The sequence below is a fragment of the Labrus mixtus genome, chromosome 11 (genome assembly GCF_963584025.1).
Source record: "Labrus mixtus chromosome 11, fLabMix1.1, whole genome shotgun sequence".
Classification (NCBI taxonomy): Eukaryota; Metazoa; Chordata; class Actinopteri; order Labriformes; family Labridae; genus Labrus; species Labrus mixtus.
The window spans coordinates 27,073,692-27,092,567 of record NC_083622.1 but is presented as its reverse complement, the minus strand read 5'-3'; the positions used below and the strand labels follow the sequence as shown (position 1 = coordinate 27,092,567).

General features: G+C 40.6%; 1 protein-coding gene across 3 annotated transcripts in view; it reads left to right on the top strand.

The window, feature by feature from the left end:
• The first annotated feature begins 2,920 nt into the window (after positions 1-2,920).
• Positions 2,921-18,876, top strand: part of LOC132984337 (zinc finger protein 516-like) — a 52,413-nt gene continuing 36,457 nt past the window's right edge. For 2 of the 3 annotated variants that reach the window (XM_061051134.1, XM_061051136.1), the window contains exon 1: positions 5,256-5,729. The gene's annotated coding sequence lies outside the window, so the exon portion shown is untranslated. Of the gene's footprint in view, positions 3,006-5,255; positions 5,730-18,876 lie in introns of those variants that run through there. The other variant, XM_061051135.1, reaches the window with a different exon arrangement.

The window sequence follows — 18,876 nt, the reverse complement described above, 5'->3', positions numbered from 1 at the left end:
AGGTGTCAGTCACTGGAGAAGGCTTCTGAGCCCTGCGGATCCTGGAAGCGAATGCCTGTGCCATTTTAAGACGAGAGGGGATCAAATGTATTGAACCAGTTCAGATAAAATGGGTGACATCAACAAATTAAAGTCAGTATAAGCCCTTTTAGATTAAAGGAATGTTTCTCCTATGTTTACAATATAAGGAATATGAATTTCTCTATGGTTGTTACTCACACATTTACATCATATTTGTTTATAGATTATAGATTTATAGATAACACTTAGACACACAGATGTCATAACCAGCAATGTAAATCAATGCTGCTTGGAACAGTGCACATCATTGTGTTGAATAGAAACGGGGAGCTATTATAAGAGCTGCCCTTAGGTGTGCGTTTGTGTCTGCCACGCATGCACAAGCAGCTCTGCATGCGAGAATTGTGCACATGCATGCATTGTTTGTCTGCACATGTACAGTAGAGCAGAACACTTTTTAATCCCTTGTTTTTTTAAAAAGGTGAAGGTTCACCGAGGTTTGTTTAAAAAAAAAAAAAAAAAAAAAAAATGCTGAGCGGGTGACCTGCAGTCTGAAGGGCATTTGACGAACATCAGTGGAGCTTCTCTGCCGCCCAGTTGAGAGAGAAATGAAAAAGAGAGAGAGAGAGCGGCGAGAGGAAGAGAGGACACCTTGGTGTATGTTTGGACTGACATTCCCTCTGACTTGGAAAGCAGGAATGAAGAGAGAAAAGGGCTGTTTTAAAGACTGATATCTTATAACAGGAAGTATCTGAACAGTGACTCACACACTACAGGGAGAGAGACAGCGAGGAGCCTCTGTTCATTGTGTTATAACTATGTATCACTTATGTGCATGTGTGTGTTTGGCATTATGTTCATGGGTGTGACTGGATGGTTTTCACATGCATCTAATAAGGAGCGTCAGTGGTGACATTGTGTGTATGGGAGTATCACATTTTTCAAAGCATGCAATGATGCATTTCAGTAGTGTGTGTGTGTGTGTGTGTGTGTGCAGATCACATTTCAAGAATGCATCACTGAATTTTAGCAGTTAGTATGTGTGTGGTTTCTGCTGAGGGCTTTGAGTGTGTCTTCATGTGTGTGTTGTTTTTGTGCTTAGATGATCATATTTCATAATGAACTTTCTTAAAATTCTCACGTGTCCTAAAGTGTTTTAGGATATTAGCATATTTGAGGAAACAGTGATGCATTTAAGTGCTTATGATGTGTGTGTGTGTGTGTGTGTGTGTGTGTGTGTGTGTGTGTGTGTGTGTGTGTGTGTGTGTGTGTGTGTGTGTGTGTGTGTGTGTGTGTGTGTGTGTGTGTGTGTGTGTGTGTGTGTGTGTGTGTGTGAAAGCTGAGGGAGCCCACAACGAGCTGCACAAAGCACTGCATCTGTCGTTACAATTTAAGGGGCTTGTCGCTGATACCACGTCCGTACGTCTTAACTCACTGGTACATCAGCAGTCAGCAACAAAGCTCCCTCTCACTGAACACATGCTGAGCAAACAAGCCTGACCTCTGCACAACACCCACAACAACACTGTGAAGTGACACTTATCACACACGACTTTAGTGTACAATAAACTGTACAGAAGTATTTGTATGGAAGCTACACAGCCTTGTTGTGGGAATACATAGAGTGACTATAAGACGTGCTCATAAAAGCCACAGAAGACACAGGTATATAATTATATGACTAATCACATTTATTGGGATCCGTTTGAATATTTCTACACCTTTTGATTATCACATTTATTTACATGCTTTTCTAGATTTTCCAGTCCTGCAAGGGAGTTACTTTTAACCCTTTTGTTGCCCATCAGATTATGTAAATCTTAAAACAAATAAAATACTAAATTTAGTATTTTTATGCTTGTCTGTTCAAGGAAGAGTTCCACTTTAGCTACATCCAGCCCTTTGTTGGTGTAACCACATTGAGCTTTTTCAACAACGATTGACCTTACAGAGACACGTTTTTTTTTTTTTTTGTCATTGTCAGGAGTGTGTAGAACAGGATTTGAACCTGCTTGACTGAAAATTATGTTGTTTATCTGTAAAGGGAAATGGTTTGAAAGTCACTTTAGATAGTTCAAATCTAAAAAAAAAAAAGGTCAAAGTCTGCAAGTAAAGCTAGGACAGATGTTCAATGTCTGAATGCATTTTCATTTCCTACAGGACTTTTCCACTCAAAACAGAAAACATTGCCTTGCCAGCACAGAATGAGACAATAAACTGATGGAATAAGTAAACAATGTATAAATGGATTTAATAAAAAATGGGAAGTGGGCTTTCATAGACTTCATTTAACTAGTAATTCATTTCATTTAGACTTTAATGTTGACATATTTTCTTAGGTTTCCTTCCATTGCCAAAAACGCGGCTCCACTGCATTCCTATATAAACAGATATATTCCCTCCCTTGGACACAGCTGTGGGTGTTACAAAAGGGTGGATGAGGGAGGATACTCTCAAGCCATCCATTTAGGCGACTATTCAATGACACCGTCTTTCGTTATGTCCCTTTAATTTACTGTGACATCGTTTTAAATCTAAATTCAAGAATGAGTAATACGGTATAGCCATTTTCAAACCATATACGCACTTTTTGGAGTCTTTAGTAATATCAACAACTTTTCGCTGATGAGACAAAAGCAGATAGTTCCATTTAATGCGGGAGGAACCATTCGGCTGCCGAAAAGGGGTCGTTAGGAAATGTCAAAACAGACACAGCAATACTCAGTTAACTTGTTTTTATGTTAGCTTCGTTTTTTGTGTCTAGAAATGTAACATGAGTGTATTCCTTTATTTTTGAAATGGAGTTTGTTTTTTTGGCAGTAGTTTAAACATCCGGTTGGAATCCCTGTTCACCCCTCCGAGGCAGAATAGACTCAACCTACTCAATCATGCACTTCAGCATACACTGCAAAGAGCATGCTTTCACCTTTAGGATTGTCTGTGCTTCTTGAAGTCACCCTGGATTATTCTGGTGGATAAAACAGGTATGAAACATCTCTTTTTCCCACTCTCTTGTATGCGCATTACACAGTGTGCTGGACCACATCGTGGGCTTTGAATGGGCTAGAGGTGGAAGTCGATTGTCTGATCTTGATTTATAAATAGGTTACATGCAGGAAAGGCAAGAGTTGGGTGTTTTAATTCGGAGAAAAAAAAATCTTGTGTGGCCTGTCGGTGATCATAATAAGGAAACACGGAGTCATAAGGGTGAGAAAGACACTTGTTCAATTACCTCTTTTCACACCCACAATATAACTTCGAGTAGTTAAACGACACTTGTGAATTTTACGAGTCAGTTGTGTCAATCTTTGAAAACTTAGCCTTCTTAATGTCTGTAATTAAAAAAAAACAAATGTAGGAATAGCCTTGATTCATATCCTCCACTAAACATCCCCGGGACTAGACAAACTTTCCACCAGTTTACCACTAAACACACTCATCTCCTTTTTATTTGGACAGCGATCACCTCAGCTTCAAACACACACATTTTGTGGCAAGAAGAATAAAATAACAGACATCCAAACTCATCCAGGAGATGGAGGAACACTTCCAAGTCTTCTTTTAAACACTGTTTTATTCACACGGAGAAACAGACACACAGGGTGGGAGGTGGACGCTGGGGAAATAGTGGTGGTGGTGATAGTGGTGAAGAGGGGGGGGTTATATACTAGGAAGTCTTGTCCTACATAATAGTGATGGCACAATTGCCACTGAGCAAGGCACAGGTGCCTTTAGCTGGAGAGGGTTGTGCGTTGTCACCCACCAATAAGAGGATGTGAAACCGCTGGAAGATTCTGTGACGATTCTCTTCTGCTTTCTTTTCTTTTGCGCATATTCAAGCTCCTACAACTCATCTGCATGATGTGTTGGTGTGTACGTGCGTGCGTGAGTTTAAGGTGGCGCGGGGGGGGGGGGGGGGGGGGCGTGCAAATGCGCGCCCATGTGCATGTAACTTCTTTTTTTTCTCCCCCAATTGATAATACACCTACAGGATGTGAGTCTGCTGATATAGGGACACAAAGGGGCCAAGCTGCAGCTGCTGGAGTGTGTGTGTGTGTGTGTGTGTGTGTGTGTGTGTGTGTGTGGGGGGGGTCTCTCAATGCAAGACTGTCATAACTACTGACGTTTTATGTTTTCGTTTTTTTGTTCAAATTCTCTTACGTGTACATACAGGTGACACCAATATGACATAAGTACGCATGCAGCTCAGTCACAGACAGCGCTATCTGCCTGTGGCACCAACATGTCTTTTTACGCACGTATCCCGCTGCGCATGTATTTTGTTGAGACTGCTGTGGAGCTGATTGTTCACTGTCGCCTCTTCGCCTCTTTTCTACTCTTGTGCACCTTAGACTAAATACACACAGGGACACAAACACATCGGCGGATGGACCCCGCTGATATAGGAAGCGATGGAGACATACAGGGAACATGAAACAGAGATGTTGGGAAATATAATGTCTCTCTGCGTGGACTGCAGTTTAGTGACAAGGGACAAACTTTTCTGCTTCTCATTTTCGCCCTCAATCTTGTCCTCGGTGTTTCGCTCTCTACGGGGCTTCTTTCCCTTCACGGTGCGTTCAGGTGCAACCATAGATTCCGCAATTTCCATAATCCAATTGCACGAGTTTGATCAAAAATTCAAGTAATTGTTTTAGAGACAAAAAATACAAATGCCCTAATTTTTTTTTACATAGGAAAGACACGTTGGCCTACTCAGAGTTCCCTATAGAGAGGCCCTACGTAAATTATGGGAAATAGTTTAGGCATGAGTCTAAATTAATTAATAACAACATTATTCTTAATTTCCTATTTGATGAATCTGTGAAGATTCGTTTTTCATAATTTATCCGCCAATCAGTGGGTTTCATCTCTTGATGTCAGGAAATATAATCAAGAAAGAAAAACAAAAGTTAAAGCCTACACTATTAAAGGACAATTAAAAGTCATTACAAATGAGAAACTAAGAACAGCAATGGAAAAACAATTAATCATGAACATATTGTTGCCGGTACATTTTCTTAAACCCAGATGTAGTAACTATTTCTTATTCCTTATTATTGTAAATAGGAATAATAAACCCAGATAGAGCATCTACATTCTGAACCCTCACTAAAGAAAAACAGGATAGCTTCAGGGCTTAGGCTATCTGATCTTAATAAGTAGGCTATTTGTCTACGTATGGATAAAACGGGCCTAAAAACTATCTTCTTATATGCAAATGGCATAAAAAGGAGTCTTGAAAGCTCCCAGTAGCCTATTTAGCCCTTCACTGAACTTACAATGGAATTCCTTCGTTTGTCCTGTTTTTTTTTTTTTTTACTCTGGAATATCGCCATTTCCGACCGTACCTGAAGGCAGCAGCAGAGAAACGACAAGAGACAAGAGAGAGAGAGAGACACAGCGGAGCAGCGAGGGGAGAGAGATAGAGAGAGAGAGAGAGAGAGAGAGAGAGAGAGGAACCTGTGCTGTTCTATAACACGGGGAGACAGGAATCCGTCAGAGATAACCCGATAAATATAAACTGTTACGGTTTTTGGAGAGTTGAAGCTCGGGGTCTCTGTTGTCAGTCGCTGCTCTGGAAGCTTCAGAAGAGTGTCTCCTCTTATCTCTGTGGATCTGGACTCTTTACGTGGGCTTTTTTGGAGAGCTCGCACCGGTCTCCCCTGTATCTGTGTGAGGGTTTGTGCCCAGCGGTGTTTGAACTGGTAAGGAAGTGACTGTGTGTAATTAGTATTGTTTGTTGTTTGGAGGGTGCGTTCACGGGACTGCTGCTGCTTTAAAGTAATCTTTTGACTACCACACTCTTAACCTGTAGTCATTTCCTTTACGAGTGAATTAAGAAACGGGCAGCTAAAGGACATGTGCTGCTACTTCGGCGATAAGGGTCATTTTGAGGAATGTATGCCTGATAACAAGAGTATGGGACCTTGATAAATGAAGGCAACAGAAAGTGTGTTATAGGAGCCTAATATTGGGGTAAATTGTTTTCTTACAGGATTCTAATTGTGGCATTTTAGGCGATAAAACAGTGTTATAAAGTAGCCTAAGAGACCTATAAACTTAGAAAGCAGTAGCAGGAGTTAGAATTATTGCTATACCATAGGTGATAATACTAGGTAACATCCATTAAGGGAACAGTAAACATTAAGTGCTATAACAGGTTTATAATAGGGTTGTCATAGTGATCCTCCCTAGGGGAAAGCTGGAGTAGTTATCAGAGGAGATAGTTATGTAAAAGCATAGTTTGCAGTGTTGTGTGTGTGTGTGTGTGTGTGTGTGTGTGTGTGTGTGTGTGTGTGTGTGTGTGTGTGTATTTGAGAGAGAGAGAGAGAGTCAAAACCTGCTTTTTTCCGTGCTGTTTATATTCAAGGAAAACACAAGATAAAGACAAACATGTGGGCGTTGTCTGATATGTCTTTGAAGCAATTAAGAATTTGAATTGTCACATTTGTAGGGCTGTCACACACGCACACACACATATTAACATTCCTGTTGTCACCATGTGTGTAGGTGAGTTGAAATGTTTGGTGTTTCCAGCTTCTCTCAGTGTCTTTGTCGGTTGTATTATCCTGGTACAGTAGTGACAATCTTAATAAACTCAAAATGTGCACAGTATCATGTACCGGGAGTTTTCTGTACTTGACAGCATTTTCCCCCCTCTCCTTAAATATTGACTTTCTGCAGTGTGCTGTTTTTCTGTCTTGGTGTTTAAAGATACAGTATTTTCTCCTCTGTCAGCACACACACACAGAAAGAGATAGATAGAGAGAGAGAGAGCTATGAGGAGAGGGGGAGGGAGGGAGAGAGACAGAGTGTTGTTTTGCAGACAGGATTACATTGTCTCCCCCATGTCAGATTTCAGACACTGTGTTAAACATTTCTTCTACCGCCTGCAGCTCTTACTCTGTGGTTACACCCGGCAGCAATACAGCATAGCACAAAAACAACAATCAATGACCTAAGTTTCCCAAATCAACTGTTAGATAATAAATGGTCCTTGAAAGCACCACCTGTTCTTAAAGAGTACCAGGAATAAAAGGAGCCATATAGTCAGTGAAGCATTTCTGAACATTGCATTGATTGACTTTAGGTTGGACTTGTGTTTTTTTTGTTCAGGAGAAAGCCACAAATCTACATTAAGATTTCAATGAGGGGGTGTTTTTCTGAGAGGGTTATGTCATAGGAGAGTGTCATGTCTGAGGTCACTTGTTGAGTAGCAAAAGAGGAACATGACCTATGTTTATATGTCACATGTTGTGGCTATCAGCTTACTGTTATGATTCATGTTAAATCAACAGTTTTTTACAAAGGTTACAAAATTACAGGAAAACCTTTTTTTTTGTTTTAAAGCGAGCCTGTTGGAGATGCCTCACATTCACAAACGGGTCACTCAAAAGCCACGACATTACTCGAATGAAGCTTTTTGTATTTGATTGTCGTGCCTCTTTTCATACACTGAATAAATGCTGCACACATCGAGCTCACGTCAATAGGACTGTTTGTCTTCTGTAAGCAGTGTGTGTGTGCTTACTTTTCCATCTTCATGCTTATCATGATCATGAACTTTCAACTCCACCACCACTCTTTATCTCCTTCAAAAGACTTGACTGTTTTTGCAAAGTTCACTCCCCCCCCCCTGCCCCCCCCGCCCCCCATGTATATGTAGGAGTAAAATTAGAAATTAATTTTTTTGTCTTCTCCTTTCAGAATGTGGAAGTGTTTTATTGGTGTGCTGAAAAACAATGAGGACAAGGCAGGGCTTTGTGGTGGCAGAAATGCATTTTTAACCCATGTGAATGAATGGCGCCTCACATTCCACAGCAGCAGGCCCTTCACTGAATGGCAGCACTAACTCGGCTGTTTTCATTACTCATTACTGCCTTGTGCCTTTTCACCATGGACATAGTCATTTACCTTCACCAACTCAGAGGGGGGGTCAACACTAAAACAGAACCTGTCATTGGAGATTATTTGAAGCAATATTTTATAATTGGCTATAAACCAGCCCCCTTTTTTTGTTTTTCCTCTTTTGACTGATTGATAAGTCATTGGTTCTGCTGAACATGTCCTTTTAAAAATGTATATCCATAAATTAGATCATATCTTAGATGTATGTGAAAGCTCCTGTGGTGAGTTTTAAGATGGTTATGAGACAGACTGAAATTTGTAGTGATTTAACTCTATATGACGTCCACAAGTAAACAAGACCATAAGCGAGGCTGGCTATAGTTCTACATCGATATTGTCACTTTTAATGACAGTAACGTCTGCCATTGGGTAGATGTGTGACATGGCCATTTGCAGTAAAAAAAAAAACCTTCACAGCTAATAATTCAAAATGGGTGTTGCATTTTTGCCAGAAAACTATTAGTGCACATGTAAAGGACGAGATGAACAAAGAGACGAGAGTTACCACTTTGTCCACAGGGGGCTCAAAATAGACACAAACCAAAAGGTGCTTTAAAGCTGCTATAATAAAAAAAATCTCAATAACTGTAACCATGTAAGTTGAGATGTTGAACCCAGTGAGATATCACCCAACTCTACAGTTCCCCTCAGCCTAGCAGAGATGTATTGCAACTTCAGGAAACATTTTTTGGTGGTCTGACCCCAAACCAGACTGTATTCACTTTGACCGGTCTAATAGTGAAATGAGTCATAATATTTTCCAGCAAAGTTACCTGAAAAATATACCATATAGAAAGACCAAATAACCCACTATCTAGCAAACAAAGTGGTGCAATTACCAGCTGAGTAATCAGACACTTCTCCTAAGAGTTGTTGGAGACAACACCAGAGCTTAAAGGAGAGTAAATACTGGACTTACATTCATCAATTGGCCAAAACAAAAAAGACAGATTCATGTTTCTCCATAGTGAAACTGTAAATGAACCTTTGCTAACATGTTCATCAAATCAACTTTAAAATGACATGTTTATGCTGTGTTTACAGCAATGACTTTAAAATGACCTTTCTGGTTACCTTAATGGAAGACATGTTAAAAACTAAGAGTTGTATTTGTTTTTGTAATCATAGGCACCTATCTGCTAGTATCTCCTTAGCTAAATGTTCTTGAAATGAGGGGTTTGGTTGGGTGTCTTGATCTCCCTTTGGGGCAATGAAAAGTCCTTTTTTTTATGTGCTGCTGGGAAGAATTAGCATGGACCAAGCGAGGTCTTTGTGGGTGGTTTCCGGCACTTTTTTTGGAATTCATGGCTGGAAAAGTTCCAGAGCGAGCTAGCTGGTGTATACATGTTCATGCTCATGTCATAGATTGTATCCATTGAGTTCTTTTAAGAGTTGAATTACTACCTTGCTCTGACTTCCACTTCTTTATCTCTGTCCTAGCTGCTCCTGTTAGCACTGTGTGGCTTTGAACTTTAGTGAATATGGGAAAAAGTGAAGACATCAAGTCACAAGGCAGACATGTTTTCCTGCTGAGCTGAAGCTTTTACACGTCCTGTTCTTTCTCTCATCTCTTCCTTGTTATGCTTTAGATTGTATCAGCCTCTTTGACATGAAAGCAAAGATGTATCTGCCTTCACTGGCTTAAATAACTTTCTGTGGCATATTGAGGTTGGATTATTGAGCCAGACAGAAAACAAGTGCAGACCTGTTTTAGCTGCTGTTCCTTTTTCTTCGGGGGTTTGGAATCAGAAATGAAAAAAGTACCATACAGGAAGAACTGCTCTCTTTGCTGGCGGTCCAGACAGTCCCATCATTTTAATATGAGGTTTGGTGTCTGTTCTTTGGTGACGGCATTGATTCCCTGCTGCATGGTGGGGGGTGGGGGGGTTTCCACTCTGAAAGGGCAATCTCTCTGTGTTAGCCTAGAAACACCGAGCTCCTAGATTAAATTATAAATGAGTCCTCCATGGGAAACGTAGCACTAAATCACTGGGCATTTACATTTCCTGCTTCTGTCATCCTATACATTTCTAGTTTTTTAATGCTAAAACAGTGTTTGTTGCCAGTTTTCTTGAAACTTTGTTGACATGTGGGGCGGTTAATCCCTTTATTTGGCTCTCACCTGCATCTGTCAAACCCACGTGGATCAATAAGCCATGCAGCTCTCTACAGGTATAATAGAGCGACGCCTGATGGCTGTCTAAATGAGACCCAAAGAAAATGATGTGGTAATCAGAGGATTAAGATAGGAGAGGGGTTAGTGTGTCTGAGGGGTCAGGGTATTGGGGAGGGGGAGGGGTTAGTACCACCATGGTTGTAGGATGGGGGAGACAAATGCGGTTGTAGTGTTGCATATTGCTCACCTGTTGCACGTCTTGATTCTTTTTTATTGTAGTCAGCCAAAATGATTGAGCTGAGATTGTTATAATCAAACTTAACCAATGCTACACATTCTATTGTTTTTTTTTTTTCCTCTAGAAGTTCATTCTGTATTCCAGTCGAGCAGAAAACCCCTCTGACATAGCATGTCATCATGAGACTACAGAAGTCCCCATGAATATTTCCATGTTCTAAGGGGATCTTAATATCAGATAATCTTTTTATGAACAGTTGAACATTTCACAGTGTGATTTAGTTCCTGAAATGTGAAGCTATATTATAGTTGGAAGTCAAGTGTTGACTGATTGATTCAGTGCTAGTTCTAGTAAGTGTAACTAGAATCTAGTTTCTAGATTGACAAAAAAAACCACATTATACTATATATATATAATATGTACTACAAAAGTTACAACTAATATAAGAATATCCTCGTAACAGATACAAAAAAAGCTATCAAATAAAGTGCAAATGTGTCATGAATTACAATTTGCCAGGTCAAATTTCCACTACTACTATGACCATATACAAGTTGTACAGATGTCTACAGTATGTGTGCAGAAGCTGCATCACTTTGGACAGAGATGCATCACAGTGAGTGGCTGATAATCTGATAATCAGGGCTGGGTATCGACCCCATTTATCAGTGCAGCTCTGTTTGTATTAACTTGAGGATGCTCACAGCAGCGTGGCGTTTTTTTTACACAAAAGTGGAACCACACTTCAGTTCCAATGATTCAGAGCCACACATTATTCTACATTACAAGGCTGCATTATATGTCCACCGATTTCCATTTTACACATTAATCGATGATCTGATGAAATAACAATGACTGACACACCCGCGCCGAGCCGGGCGTGCTGGATTCATCAGCTGTGTTTATCAGGTTTGGCTGACATAGTGATCATAGTTAATAGATTTCTGCCTGCATCTATGAAGTGACGCCTGGCATTGTTGCTGTGATTGGAGCGGGATTAAAGAAGAGAAATAAGTTTAGCTGGGAGAAATAGTCCAGAGAACCATGTGGCTGTGATCAGGGATTGAGAGAGAGAGAGAGAGAGAGAGAGAGAGAGAGGAACAGCACTCTTTGTCCAGCCCAGATGTCACTGTAGTAGACTATCATTATTGATCCACTGCATTAAACACACACACGCACACACACATTGATGCGCTCATTACCTTAGTGAGAAAGAATTAAAATGGGGATTTTAAAGTATAATGTCATATCTGTTACGTAAACACTGTAAGCATGCTTCATTTAAGAAATGTCTTAATAGATGTTTGATTCTTTCAAAAAAGATCATACAAAGCCCTCTGAACTATAAGATCTTTTTTAAACTATTAAAAACATATTTGATTGTGTGTTATGCATCTCGTCACTGACTAATCATTTGTGTGGAACAGGTTTTTCTCGTCTCCACATTTCTTCCACTTTGCCGGTCCAGTCTGTTTGTCTCTTTGTAAGACCGTGGCCTTCCTAATGCCCCCTTGTTCATATTTGATGGGCCACACAAACTGTTTTGCAGGGGTGACGGCCGGGCTCGGTATAGGGAGGAGGGGACATGGCACCCAAACTTAATCCAAACTCACAGCAGCCCAGAGGGTATTAAGGGGAAGGGTGGGGGTTGGGTGAACTGTTTCCTAAGCAGAGAGAGAGAGAGAGAGAGAGAGAGAGAGAGAGAGAGAGAGAGAGAGAGAGAGAGAGAGAGAGAGAGAGAGAGAGAGAGAGAGAGAGAGAGAGAGAGAGAGAGAGAGAGCGAGAGAGAGAGAGAGAGAGGCTCCTTTTTAGCATTCACCACTGTGCACCAGTTCATAAACACGCTCAAAATGGGAATTAAAAAGTCTGCAAAGTATATGCTGAATCCAAGAGTGTATCGATTAAGGGTGTGTTTTATGGTTTCCCAGGTAGAAGTCCTGCTTTATTCACAGCTGTTGACAATTGAACTAAAGGAGTAGTCAGTTTCAGGTGTCAAATTCTGTTTTCACATATTCACTAAACTCCTGAAAATGTCCAGACATTGTCAGGCTGAGCTGAATGTTTAACAACGAAACAACACATTTTTCACTCCGACTTTAATCTGATTTATTCCTGCCCGGCCCCCTTAGTAAAATTCCAAAGTAAAGCCCGGGGGAGCTGATTCAGTCAAAAAAATAGGAAAATTCCCTGAGTTTGAACCGACCGGTGATGACATTTAAATATCAAGTGACCGGTGAGCAAACGGTGTGCAACAGGTGGGAACTTTCTGCTCACCATGTGTGTTCTTCTCCCTTGTTTGTTAAACACTGTGACGTCAAATTACACGCAGCATTGATATAAAGGCATAAACTGTCATCATAGCATCAGACTGTAATTGCCTCACCCTGACCATGTTGGTGGATTAACGTCATGTCTTGCCTCCTGAGGCCCTGAGCCTACTGCGTCCCATAGGGGAAAACTTCACGCTGTGAGTTGACATATAAGAGCAGCTCGGGAAGATGTCAGACAGGCTGTCCTGAATGTTGTTTGAAATCGTCCGACTGGAGTACATGTGTGGAAACAGCTAAAGAAAGGAGTGTCACCTGTAGGAGCTCAATGCTCATGACGAGAATATTTTCAAGATTTGTTTGCTTTGTTTCTCCTGGTAGGCTGGAAGCAGAAATTCAACACAAATCCACATGAAGGACTTTATCTGTTTTGTATTTTTTACTGAAGAAAATTATTTGCAACCTTTCATTCTGACTTTTAGTTTCATTTTGATGCAAATATGTAACTGCTACCTACTCCACCCTACACACACACACACACACACACACACACACACACACACACACACACACACACACACACACACACACACTTATCTCCCATTGTTACTCATTTGAGTATGAAAAAATAACTTTTAACATGACAGACAAACGTTTATCCCCGTGCTCCTCTATGCCTCTCGGCTGACCCACATTCATCATCTATTAGTGTGTAAAGTTTTTTTTCCCCTTCTTTTGACAGACTGAACTGAACATAGTGGTTGTAGTTAGTGGAGTTTGAAGGCTAGTGATGTTGCATGTCTGACCAACTCAGGGAAACAAACTGGAAATGTCTCCAGGCTACTGCAGCTAATCATTCAGCGCACAGAGGAACTGATCGTTAGCCTAACCTTGCCGGGATTTGATCTAGCCTGTGTGTGTGTGTGTGTGTGTGTGTGGGGGGGGGGTGGGGGTGGGGGTGCAGATGTACGGAAGTTTGGACTTCATCCTGTCAGAAATGTTTGTTTTTCTGATTACAGATGGGAAAAAAAAGACATCATTCCTTTTTTTTCAGCTATGGGATCACAACTTTAATGATAAAAGTTTGCTTTTTTAAATGAGCAGGACTTTTTTTTTATGGCGCTGTAATTGACGTGCCTGCATGTCACTATTGTTTTGTCTCTTTTTTGCTGGGGGAAAAGAAAAGACATCCTGCTGTGGTAGGGCAGAGCCACTCATATGGAAATAAAGAAGGCACTTAGGAGTCTCTCTTTGGGCTGGAAACTGTTGGCCACCTCAAAAAAACAGTCACAAGAATGAATCATACTATTAAGTGACCCTATTTCTACACTAAAAAACGTCATTACCAGCCAAATAGAAGAATTTGAAAAAGTTAATTTGGGCTGTAACGTCTGAAAATATCTGTCTGTTAATTGTTCTCCTTTAACTATATATGCTACTTTGCAGTAAAGAGACTGAGCAGGCGTTAGGTTACGAGGAGTAATACAGCAGATCTGGCAGGGTCAACAAGGTTTAAGGTCACAGAGGACAGAGGTGAGGAGGAGGAGGAGGGTCGCTCATGGGCTAAAGGGTTTAACCCAAATCCACATTAGAGCTGCACTTCAATACTGAGCATGAAAGCAAGATGAATGTAGTTGCAAGCACAGGTGTAAATCCTCTTGCATCCATTTCTACTTCTCACCTGTATGCAAATACTCACGAGTAAGTCATTTCAGTGTTTTGACTGTGAGTGTCACTATGACATTATGAATTCTCTGGCAAGACCATTGCTGTATTGCATGCTTTGTTCATGTTGCAAAGAGCCGATTGCAAAGATTATTTTTGCTCTTCACTGGAAGGGCTTTCTGTTTGACAGATTACTGATGTGATGAATTACATAATATTAAAGTGAAAGTCAAAATTAACACACCACAGTGTGAGTAAAGGAGCACTTGTAGAAAAAACCCTCTGTAATGCTTTAAGACTGATAAATGTCCTCTGTGTAACTTGATGTCAGTCTTAAAAATAGGCATTTGCAAATGATTAAAACATGTGGCTGTAGATAAGACAGCAGTTGATTAGCATTTTTAGGGATACATTTTTAACTAATATTTCCCCCCTAGGCAGTTATTTTAGTCAAAAAAGGTTTTTGGTTTTTGATTGCAGGCGGTCAGCTAGTAAAAGTGGGACTGTTGCCACATTGGATTGTTTTTGCAGACGGCTGTTCAATCTTTTTTTTTCTTACTGTAGTTTCAATCAGCGCCATCAGCAATGTCACTACTGCTAGGCTAGCAAACGGCCGCTGAGAAGTTCATCTTCTTATAGCAGGCAAGTGCTGATGTTTACAAATTCAATTCATAAAAGTGATCACTGCGTGCTTAATCCATTCACTTCCCATCTTATGTGGTTCCAGGGAGCTGTAATGTAAGAATCATCCAAAATCATTGTTCAAGCATTTATCAATGGCAAATTGTCCCCTCTATTTTCCTGTCAAACGTAGGCTTTAATAATTGTGAACAGGTATTTAAGATATATATTTAAATGCCAGTTTTGTTTAAATGTTACAGGGTTTAAAAAAGGCCCTTAAAAAGAACACCCTGATTATGGGAAATGTGTTTGTCCAAGTTTGAAAAGGAAGAGAAAGGCAGGAAAGAAAAAGACAATATGATTGGCTGCACTGCCTCGCCCATGATAAACAGCTCATAGCAGGTTTCACAATGCTGCAGACGTTTCAAGTTGAAGTACTTTTAAATGACCTTTTTTGTGTGCACCTCAGTTTTTTGGTTTCATATAAATTCCTCTTGTGTGTATCACATTAAAACTGGAACTTGAAAACTGTTCTTAAAAGTGTACACATCGTTCCTATAACAGGTTGTTAGTGCTGTTAGTCTATTTACCACGTCATGGGCAGAAACACCACATTTTTCCCTCCTCTGGATGTTTGCTCCCAAATTGTGATTCCTGAGCTTCTGTTTGCCTCGTACCTCAGCCCCAGCTGCCTCTCTCTCTCGTTCTGTATGTCTATTGCTCGGGGGGGCCTTGCAACTACACAGGAAAGAAGAGACCAAAGACAGGGAGCTTTTTCACTACCCCCCACCACAACACACACAACCCCACTGCCCCACATCCACTACCAGCAGCAGCAGCAGCAGCAGCAGCAGCACCACCTTTTTCCACTGGCTCTTGATGTTGTGTAAAGAATCCCCCAGCACACTCACACCCTCCCTCCAGCTCTCCCTCTGGCCTCAGTGCCCTGTTCCCACATTGTATCCAGATGTGAGGAGGATAGTTGAAGGGAGGAAGGTATAGGGGCCCCTGGTAGTGCGCTCCTCCACCCCCCGACCTGATCTTAAAGCATCACAACAGCGCAGGTTTCCCAGTATTATCAGCTTAAAACTCAACTAAATGGGTTTAACTTGTGGAGTAAATATCCCACAATAATCTTATTTCCCACATTAAAGGCTTCTTATCTGATGTTCCACAATATCTCTACTAGTGCACACATACACAAATATCTTTATCTTCTTGGGATTGCTGTGTAATACTAGTGACCGCTTCTGTGTTTTTATTGCTTAACTAAAACCATGAAAATCTGTTCTATCTCGAGGCCGACTGGCTGTGGTCATCTAATCCCTGGCCGTAGACCTCTATTTAAAGAGCATGGCCGCTAATCCCTCCAGATTATACCTGACCAAATCCACAAAATCACCCAATTAATAGTCTTAAGAAGGGCCACAAAAGCTGTCCTTCTCTAAAAAAAAAAAAAAGAAGAAAAACCCTGAAAAATCTGACCCATTTCTGGAGTCATAATCTGAATCTCAAACAGAGAGGCAGGTGGGGTACAGAATAATCCTTGAAAATGGGAATATATCTGTTTTTTTTCTGTCTTGTAAATATGTTAGTCTACGATTTTGAGACCATTGTTATCTCCGATTTACATGACCCTCAAACTGTGCATGCTGTGGGTGTATATAATGTGGTTATTAAAGGTTGTATCGTGCCCTGATATGACCATTTGTAAATGCATATTGATTTCCTACAGTTAGGTTTGAGTCAATCCTGCTAGCAGCTGGTATGCTTAAGTCTAAATACCTAGACTGCTGGCACCACGGGCATCATTGTCCCAGATAGAGCTGATACATCCTTGGATGTATTGGGTAAATTTCGAAAGCTTGTGCTGCCAACACTTTAACTGAAGCAGCAGGTAATCCGTGCCAAGGTTCTGTATTTTTAAAACGGCTATGTTTCATCTTAAAAACCTTTTCAAGGAAATCCAAGTAATCAGAGTAGAAAAGCTCCTGTACAGCATTTAATACAACATCACAAGATCAAAACAAGTCCGCCTGATTATTTTATTGTGCCAGCTCAGCAAGGGTTATTGATTGACTCTACAACAAAGAGGCAATCAATTAGGAACCACCTTTTAAGCAATAGCAAATACATAACAGTCAGTTGACCCTGTCTGATCTGCAGTAAAAGACTATAATCACCTTTGTATTACTGCATGTTTTGTGTAAACTGAATATGACGCAAGCTCAGCTCATAATTGCTGTTATACTGTTGAGACAGTATTCACAGTGGAGCTTCTTCTGATCTCTTCATAACATGTGATCTCTCTCCATTTCTGTCCTTTTAACAATAACATGGTATATTATAGTTTTCCTGAAGTTGATATCCACGACACTATTTCATTTGCTTATCTTAGATTCACACAAATGTATGCAAGTTACCTAGAAGACTCTCTCTTGTGTGTGTGTGTGTGTGTGTGTGTGTGTGTGTGTGTGTGTGTGTGTCTAGGTGTGAATTGTCTCCATTTTTAGTAACCCATCCTGCAGTCTTTTTGAGTCAGGGTTCGGCACAGATTGTGTTGTGTAAATGTGTCCACTGGTGCGATGTGGAGAGAATGACAGTGTGCGTAATCCTCAGTCTCTTATTTCTTGTGTAACAGGAGGGACTGTCTGTTTGTAGCGTTGGCCCCACTGGCTGCTTGGCTGGCTTAATGGCTGTTTTTGCTGCCTGGCTGATGCAGGTAACTCCCGATGGAAAGCGTCTGATCTCTCCGGGGAGATCTGCGCAAACATGACTCCTTGATGCAACATTTGCTTTCTGCTGTTGCTTCTCTTGAGTTATTAGTGCAGCGTTAAGTAGATTGCAGGGTGGTGCTGTTTTTTTTCTGTGAGTTTTTGCAAAAGATAAAAAAATGATATTCATACAAAAAAAACTCAAAAATGTACAACTAATGAAAAAAATAATATTTAAACTCTCCTCTTAAAAAACAACTTTTACTGCTAATATGTTCAATTCTACAATGAGAATAGCATATATTACTATTAAAGGAGATCTATTATGATCCATGTTTAAATCCATACACATAATGTTATGATGCTGGATGTCCATACCAAACCTCTGCAAAGTTTTGATTTAACACAACATACACAGTTGTTGGCAAAATCCCCTGACGTGGTTTCCTGCTGCTCTGAACGAGACATTACGAGAAACTTGGCCAGAACCCGATGTCAGGTTTTAGCCGACGTATAAAAAAGTATAAAAGTTGTAGGACATGCCTACCCCACTGGTTTATTTAAGGACTCAAATTTGAGTTGGGGGGGGGGGGGTGCCTTAAAGAGACAGCGGCTGAAATGAAGCATTACAGGCAGAGGCTGAAGTTAGTGGATTCTACTGATGCCAGTATAAGATAAATAAAGAGGTGTTTGAGCTACACATCTGGAAATGCTTCTAAATAGATGTCCTTGACTGACTAATTAATGGTGAAAGAGAGCATATCAGATCTTCTTAAACGAATGCCTATATCCAATCTTTAGGTTCTTGACCGGATGACACACAAAAGCATTTTCTGTTTATGGTGTTTTTGAAAGTGTACAGACATTATAGGGTCATAAACTGCCTTTTCAATGAGGCACATCTATCCTTCCAGTCGCTGTCTCTGTGCCAGCCTGTTACACTGCAGTTTGTCCTAAATATCAGGGTCAGCCACAGAATGAAGACTATTGATTTATTGTTGGTGTCTAATAGTAGGATAAGCAACAGAGCAACTGTGGCTTGGTAATACTCAGTACATGTTATTATAACAACAATATTATGTCATCCTCAAATGACTGATGGTCTAACGCTTCAGCTAAACACATGTTTTATTAATGAACGCCAGAAGAGGGGAGCGGGTGAAGCAAGGTTAATGTTGAAGCTATGCTACATGATAGTGCTCACTGTTGCTGTGTTAGGGTTAGGGTTGGAGTTATATGTGTAATGTTAGCCTGCTAGGATGCTCAGAATGACCATTGTCACCATCTAACTTTTCGCATATTAGCATGCTAACACTTGTTAAT